Here is an 8,774-nt window from a genome sequence, read left to right as displayed (position 1 = left end):
TATCGTTGAGTGACATATATCACGTCAGTGTTTTTATGCCTGCCTCTGGAAAATATCCTAGCTGGGTTTTTTTGATTGTCTAACATAACATCATCGTACACGACTAGATTGTTAACGTCGCCATCAATATCATCAATACCCGGTGCATCATTGATATCCGTAATAAACTCAATAACATTTTTTTTAGCGATCGCTGATGCATTCTCGTTGAAATCTTTCAACACCTCGTAGCATCGTTGATCATCTACGCTAGGAGCAACCAAATACAACTTATCCCACTTCATCCATCTCATTATTAAATTGAGTAACAATTGCGTCTTGCCGGATCCAGATGGTCCGATGATAATCATCCGGATCGAGTTTGGTAACGCTGCAACATGCTTAACTGGTTCTCTTGTTTTAGTCGCCGAAAAATCAATTATATTCATATCTCTATACATAAATTATGGATCTATATTGTGTGAAGTGTAGAGTACGTACTGGCACAAATGATATGACAACCGTTACGACAAGAAATAACAGATCGGCCCTTACTGGCAAGTGTGTACAATGCGGTACAAAGAAATTTAGATTTATTTCTATTAGACCCGGAGATGTTTTAAAAAAAAGCGAGGAGGTGACATCGCAGCCAAATTGGCAAAACTCCCCGGAACACCGTGGGCAAAGTATCCAGGAGAAAAACACCTCCCAGGATATAACTACTGTGGCCCCGGAACACGATTAGATATTAGACTCGATGATCAAAATCAGCCCAAACCCGGTGAGTATCCAATAAACGCTATCGATAAGGCGTGTCATGCTCATGATGTTGCTTACAAAAGTAGCGATCTGCAACAGCGTCATATCGCGGATGTAAAATTAATTCACGCATTAAATGCTATTCCTGATAAATCCGTCAAAGAAAAATTGGCCTCATGGTTGGTAAAATCGGCTATGAAAGGTAAATTAATGATTGGAAGCGGAGCTTCTGGCGCTGGTAATTGAAAACGATAGCGTTTATAATAACAACATGGAATCCATCTATTATTCTCCGAGAGGATACTGGAAGGGGAAGGCCGCAATTGGTAAGCTTGCAAGCGCTGCAAAGGTAACGAGGGCCGTCGCGGCTAATTGGTTATCCAAACAGGCTATATGGCAAATTTATCTACCACCGCCTAAACAAATCAACTTCTCGCGCTTTGATGTCAGCGTACCTAATGAAGTTCATCAGGCTGATATACTATTTCTGCCGCATGACAACGGTTACAAATACGCGCTAACCGTAGTTGATGTTGCGAGTCGATATAAACAAGCGGAGCCGTTAAAAACAAAGTCAGCAACTGAAGTAGCCGATGCGTTTGAAAGAATTTATCGAAGAGGTCCTCTGCGCTGGCCAAATCTATTACAAGTTGATCCCGGTAGTGAATTTCGCGGCGCTGTTCTATCAACGCTGAAACATCATAGCGTCGCGATACGACGAGGTCATACTGCGCTACATCGTGATCAGGCAATTGTTGAACGATTCAATCGGACTGTTGCTGAACGGTTATTTGGATATCAATACGCGAAGGAATTCATCCAAGAAAAACGATCTCGTGAATGGGTCAAAAGGTTGCCAGGTGTAATTGCCGCGTTAAATAACGAGATTACCCGAGCAATCAACATGAAGCCCAGCGACGCGATTAAAGAAAAGTATATACCCGGAAGATCAAAAATAGATAGCGTTTCCAAGCCGATTCTCGGCGATGTCACTGTTAGATATCTGTATGAACCAGGAGAGCTTGAAGGCGGTAAAAAAAGAGCTACTGATCCTATCTGGAGTGTTACCACACATAACATATCAACGATAACACGATCAACTGGTAGACCACCGATCTATAGACTGGATTCAACTGCTCCTCAGCGCGGATTTACACGCGAGCAACTACAAGTGATACCTGACGATACTCAATTACCCCCGCGTGGTCTTAACTAGCGCCGTTGCGTCTATTGCACTCAAGACATGTCAACCTCACATTGTTTTTGACATGACCGAGACTGTTATCGATCCTGTCCACGGTAAATTGGCGAGCGTCTTTATCCGAATAGCGCCAACTCATTATACAACTGCAACTCGCGCAGTGATTATTCTGTTGTTGTCGTAACGCAATTATTAATTCGGCATCAATATCAAAACGCCGCTGTTTTTTTTTTATCCTGTTGGCGGTAACCCGAGAGTTTTCTATCAATGACGCTTGCATCGATGGTGACTTTGTCGCCGGCTTCGTCAGTGACTCCGTCACCGGCTGCGTCAATAACAATTCTTCGAAGCTGATTTATCCTTCGTACTCTGGACACTGCAAGATAGACTAGATTCGACCATTCGATGCGATTATCAACCATCCAAACAATTGTGTCCGTGATGGTTAGTCCCTGCGAGGAATGTATTGTTGTTGCGTATCCTAGCGTCCACGGGGATTTATCAGCACGTAGCGCGTCCTCGACGACGCTGATATCAACGAGCACAATATCATTCAGCACGAGAATTTGTTTTTTTGTCCCCGACGCTGTCGGGGCTGGAATTTCAACTTCAATGTTCTGCCGCCGTGTGTCCGCGGGTCTATAACATAACGGCACTGGACGCGTTGGAAACTTTTCCTTATGCAACGTAAACAACTTCCGCTGAAGTGTGTCTCTGACTATCTTTCTACTCGCTACAATCAAATCGTTTGGTCTCCATGTTTCCCAGAATTCATTCAACGGCGTTTCCGGAATCACCTCGCGGATTATTTCACATTGAATTCTATCCGGCTGTAATCTGATTAGTTTCTTAACCTCGCGCAGTTGTTCATCAAGTGCTCGGTAATCAGTATCGGTTTCTTCATAATAGTCCACAAAACCCCTTAACCAATCATGTGGACCCTCGCCGACAAATGGTGGTGGTTGGCCATGGTCCCCACACATGATTACCGCTGTATTCGCGCGCAGCAACCACTCAAGAAACATTTGTAAAGTATCTAACGAAACAGTACATATCTCATCCCAGATGATAATGTCGGGAATAAATTTTTCACCCATTCGATCAGGAGTCCACTCACCGCCGCTGTATCGAAAGAAGCTGTGATAAGTAACGGCGTCAACATTTCGTTGTTTTATCTCTCGCGCTAGTCTATGGGTCGGTGTAAGCACGATTATACTTGCCCGCGTTCGAAATAATTCAATTGCCCGAGTCGTCTTTCCTGACCCGCCACAGCCGCTTAAATAAACCGTCTTGTGTCTACAAATTGGATCAGAACACGATGGTGCATTAGACCATTCTGACAATTTATCACCGCGTAAGTAGTTGTTCTCAACGGTGACATCTGCTGACGGGGAATAATCGCGTCGTATTTCGTTTTTAATTCTCCATGTACCCCAACTCTCGTCCGGACTAGTAAACTCGGCTACGTTTCCCTTATACGCTACGTCAACATAAAACGAATCAACGGCTACTCTAACCGCGGTATCGGGGAATCTATTTATCATCGAGAATAAATTGATAGCGGCATAACCCAGCATAGACGCCCTCAAATGTGGATACGCCGGGCTGTCTCCGTCGCTGTAGGTAACAACTGTACCCAACCTTGTTCCATTGGACAAGAAAGCTGTTTTGCAGTTCACGTATCTATTTTTTGCCACTGCGTCCTTGATTACGAAATCATATTCTGCGTCATCTATAATCAGCCGTGAGCAATATCGTTTGTAGTCGCAGTTTTTTCCACCTTGTGTGAACTTACCAATTATTCTTCTACCGAGATCTTTTGCCTCGCGGTTTCGTTGGTTGAATATCCTCCTGGACCATTCGACGATATATTCCTCGTCGGCATCGATGTGTTTTCTGGACTCGTCAATTATGCTATCTAGACGCTCCGGTTCTGGTAACCAGACTTCAGTCTGCGCCCGGTATGATATAATCGCGTCACTGACAATCAACGAAACTAGCATGCTACAATCAATCATATACCGTAGCAGCGCTATTGGCAGCCACTTCTTTTCAGCCATGTGTCTACCGATCCAAATATAGCAACAGCGATGGAGTCCTGCCGCGAATTCAAATGATACTATGCGAGCGAATCCGGTTAAATCAAAATCAGGCAGTGGTCCATTAATAGCAACACGAGTCATTTCATGACTGGGGTGTCCAAATCGTCTAAAGTACTCAGCGGCGGATCCATACCCGAGAAAACTCGCTGGATAACAGGCAACCATATCAACCGAGATCATAGCGTCGCGGTTGTATTCAGTGTTCCATAGTCCACCGTGATAGTATTCCAAACAACTGGATTGTACATCCGGTAGAAATTCCCTGCGCGTTGGTCTCCACGCATTTTTCCTTGCTGCAACATGAGCTACAACCGATGGAATCGTAAAACAATTTGTTAGCAGTTGTTCATCATGCTCCTCAAATTCTATGGCGGTTTTTTTCATCCTGTTGTGAAATGCTTCAGTGCGATATAATTCGCCGTTTGGTCTTACAAACTGATCAAAGGTATCCGCATCGTTTTCAGCGCTGCGAAGTAACCACATTGATACAGGGTCGTTTTTACACAAGCAAGCAATAGCATCAAATAGTTTCCTCTCCGCGAGAAAACCGTCCTTGGAGAATTGTTCTCCCAGGAATTCTTCGGGTATATACTTTACTGTTCTATCCCGTGGAAATATTGTGATCGCGGGCGTCCATGCGTGTTCGTTATGATCAATAATTTTGATTGGGGCTCCCTTCGATTTATACTTCGATTCGTATAATACTTCACCGGTTATCGTTGTAACGGTTATTGGAAATCTCAGCGATGTTTCTAATCTCGCTATGTCGCTGATGGTTGCTCCACGCTCTTTTACGGTTAGTTCCCACTGGTTGATTTTGCTACGTCGTAAATCAGTCAATTTGTTTCCTCGACATGCATTTGTAAAATGCTCTATTATTCGTTCTGCTACACAATTTATCCCAGTTGACTGTTTCATCGGTTTCAGTTTTCCGATATCAGGTTTCTTATTTAACGGGTATATTCCATAAACAACTGCTGTTTCAGGATACGCTCGTTCATAGTATGGTCTGTCAACTCCGGTTAACAACCCCGGCTTGGAGTCGCGGCTGACAGTGACTGTTTTCATGTCGCTGAGAACTGGTTCAAATTTATCACGTATGATCCAATCGCCTGATTCCACCCGGACAATAAATTTTACTCTGAAGAAATATCTTTTACCGTCAAGTTGTGATATTATCATTGCTGCGCGGTTGTCGTTCATGGTAGCATCAACAACACCATCAATTCGAAATGTTGACCAACTATGAGATGCGCCATCACGCTTGAATTCATTAATACAATCGCGTATTTTATTCAACAGGGTTTTATCGTTTATTAACGCTTTTGGTGTGTCCTTGAGGACTCTATCGAGATTGAATTTAATATTTTTCCGGGGCTTAATTGCTGCTAATCTCTCGAACTCATCCATATAATTAAAACAAGTATTTAAATGAAAGAATATAGTATAATGAATCACTGCAAATGGTTGATGATTGGGTCGATAACCCCGTGCAATAAATCATGTAGAGGTGAATTCTGCGGATATCATTTACAAAGCGTTCGTAATGGTTCTCTTGGCCCCCTCCCGTGCTTGGTTTGTCACGTCGGTGTAAGAGGAAAATCGCAGTTGTGTATTAATTGTGGCGGAAAGCGATACAGGGAACTAAAACGCTATTATGACAAGCGAATTAAAAACGCCGTCATTGACCCCACCGCAGACTTCGTCATCAAAACCCCCCAAGACTACGTTGAAAGATTCATAATTAAACCAAATAATAAATTAGACAATTAGTATTATTATACAAATGGACCAAGAATTTCAGCCGCATCCTGTGCTCGTCAATTACGAGGCATCTCGCGACGGCATTGTTAGAAACCGCAAACTGAAGAAGCCGGTTGGTACCGTAAATAATCACGGGTATTTGATATTTAGTTCCGGGGGAAAAATTTATCTTGTTCACAGGGTGGTATTTGAAGCATTTAACGGATTAATCGAGAATGGACTTGTGATTGATCATATTAATAGTAATAAGACTGATAATTCTCTTACAAACCTGCAAGCTGTCTCGCAGAGTCAAAATACCAAAAAAGGCCAAACCGGTAAATACCCAAAGAAAGCAAAACCCGTAAAGTCATTTGATACAACAACGCACGAGGAAAAAACATTTCACTCCATGAATGCGGCAGGAAAATATTTTGATATTTGTATGCCCGCAGTGCGATTTGTTGCAGAACGAGTATGTCAAACAGCAATCTCAAAAAAGACCGGGCATAGAATTCGATTTTCATATATAACAGAAATTAGCGAGTGACAAGGTCACCAGCGCCTATGGCGCTGACAAGGCCACCATGACAGTGTGAAACGTTATTGTCTGTTCCGGAAGAAAACAAAGTATGAACACCTCGGAATTGATACACGGGGTTTTCATTTTTTTTATTTAAAAACAAGATGTTTTATAAGAATAATGAATATCGAAGACATCAATAATATATTAGCCGAGATTTCAAAATTAAAAAATCAAGGAATTGAATTATCTGATGGTCTCGACAGTGAAAAAATATTATCCGATTATGAAATTATTAACGAGCAATCAAAACGGGGGCGTTTTACCCTGGCCCGCGAGTACTTTTTTATAAAACGATTACAACATACGATTAATGAAAACTTGTACCACAATGACGTAAATGCATTCATTGGACTATTTACTGCCGTTGAAATAATACGAAAAAAACTCGGACGTGTTTATGAACGACGCCGGGAGATTTCTAGCAAGATCAAAAACATTAGAAGGATTATAGACGAAAACTCCGGCGAGAAATTAGAAATTGCTTCGCAATTGCAATAATGGTAGGCGAATCACTTACTACTCGGCTAGCCAGAGAGCGGCTAGCGGCGCTTAAAAAGTTCATACCGTTACGAGACAGGGTCCGAGAGCAACTTCAAACGCGGCAGCAACTACAAACCGATTTTACTGTTGGAAGCGAACAACTCTTTGCCCCGGTAACTAAAGCGACCAAAGATGTTACGGCGGCAACTGTACCCGTCCTCGATGCGCTTGAAAAGATAGCGGCTCAGACCGAACAAACAAAAAGGTCTTTAGAAACACTTCCTGCAAAAATAGCGGCTGCTACAACACGGAGGCCGCCACCACTCGCTATAACCGAACCACAAGAACCCTATGTTACAATGGCCGATGAAGAAGAACTAGGTGCTACTGCGAAAGAACCGGAAGAAGAAATACCAGAAGAAGAAATACCAGAAGAAGAAATACCGGAAGAAAAAGAGAGGAATATACCCCGTATTGTACTCAAGAAGAACACAATAGATGAAATTAGAGGCTTCAGCAGCAGGGAAGAATTAATTAATTTTGCTGCCAACAATTTTGCTAAGAGCATACGAGATAAGAAGCATATCAATAGCGGTTACGAGAAAAATATAAAATCGTTAAAGGACTGGACAAGAATAGTGTATTTAGCGAGTAAACATAAAGAAGCATTACCACATCGTGGTGATCCCGATTACGATGAATTCCACAAGGAAGTTAAGAGTATAACACCAAAAAAAGGAAAAGGATACTCTGTTGGTAAAGAATCCTACGGCGTTACCTGTCCTGGTAGTGTTCTCAGTGATATATCACGGCTAGAGGTACTAATTGGAGGAAAACGAGCCGGAAATAACTCTCCGGAAATAATCAATGAAGCCGCTGATATTTGCAAGCGGTTATTTGCAGGCGGTATTATGAACATTAATGCATATCGAACGCTCATAGACGAGCTCGTGGATGATTAATTGAAAAACCGGTGTTTTTATAATAAAGATGATCATACACTACAACCACGATAAACCAGTACTCGTCTACGTGGTAAACTCGCGATTGCCTGTTTACCGCGCGTACTATGGAGATGGTCTCGGTAGCACCATTGCGGGGTTATTTACAAGAATGGCTCCAAAAGTAGCGCCGTTAGCCAAACAATTAGGAATGAAGGCTATTGATGTTATTCGTGATAAGGGTATTAGTGCCATTGGAGATGTTGCCGGAAGGGCGTTTTCTGCCGCACGAGACAAACTAATGTCATTGGTGAAATCCAGGAGAAAAAAACAGAAACCACCGGTAATGCCATCAACGACAGTGATGCCTGCAAATGTCAGTAAAGTAATAAATAACGCCGTGGAAGAAAAACTAGAGTCGTTGGCGACGACTCAGTCGTTGGCGACGAAGCCATCAATGGCTGAGCCATCCGCCGATGCGGCAACCAACGCGCTCATGAACGCGATAGCGGGGAGTGGTTTAAATTCAAAGAATTTACGACGAAAAAATCGCAATTGAAAACATGAACATGATAAATAATAGAATGTTTGCGCGTACCGCTGATCCCGCGTTTGATATGGACGCCCCAGTGCGCAGGGATGATTCTGTCCGTGATTATCAGTATTATTCTTATTATGCAGCGCAACCTGACCTACGATCGCGAATTGAACTTCAAGTCCAAGATACCAGTAAATACTTTCTGCCGTGTGAAGCGTTTATCGAAATTGAGGGAGAACTCGTGACAAATGCTGCCGATAATGCACCATACGCAGATGACCATCGTGTTCGAGTTGGTTTTGTCAATAACGGTATCATGGCGTTATTTGAGAGTGCCAGATATCTTATTGACGGGCGAGAAATTGAATCAATAGAACGCGAGGTTGATGTTGCAACGACGATAATTGGGCTAGCTAGATACTCGGATGATTATACAAGATCGGCG

Source organism: Sinohyriopsis cumingii, chromosome 5 (assembly GCF_028554795.1).
Source record: "Sinohyriopsis cumingii isolate HCF-2022 chromosome 5, ASM2855479v2, whole genome shotgun sequence".
Lineage (NCBI taxonomy): Eukaryota > Metazoa > Mollusca > Bivalvia > Unionida > Unionidae > Sinohyriopsis > Sinohyriopsis cumingii.
Note: the sequence above shows the minus strand (reverse complement) of the source record.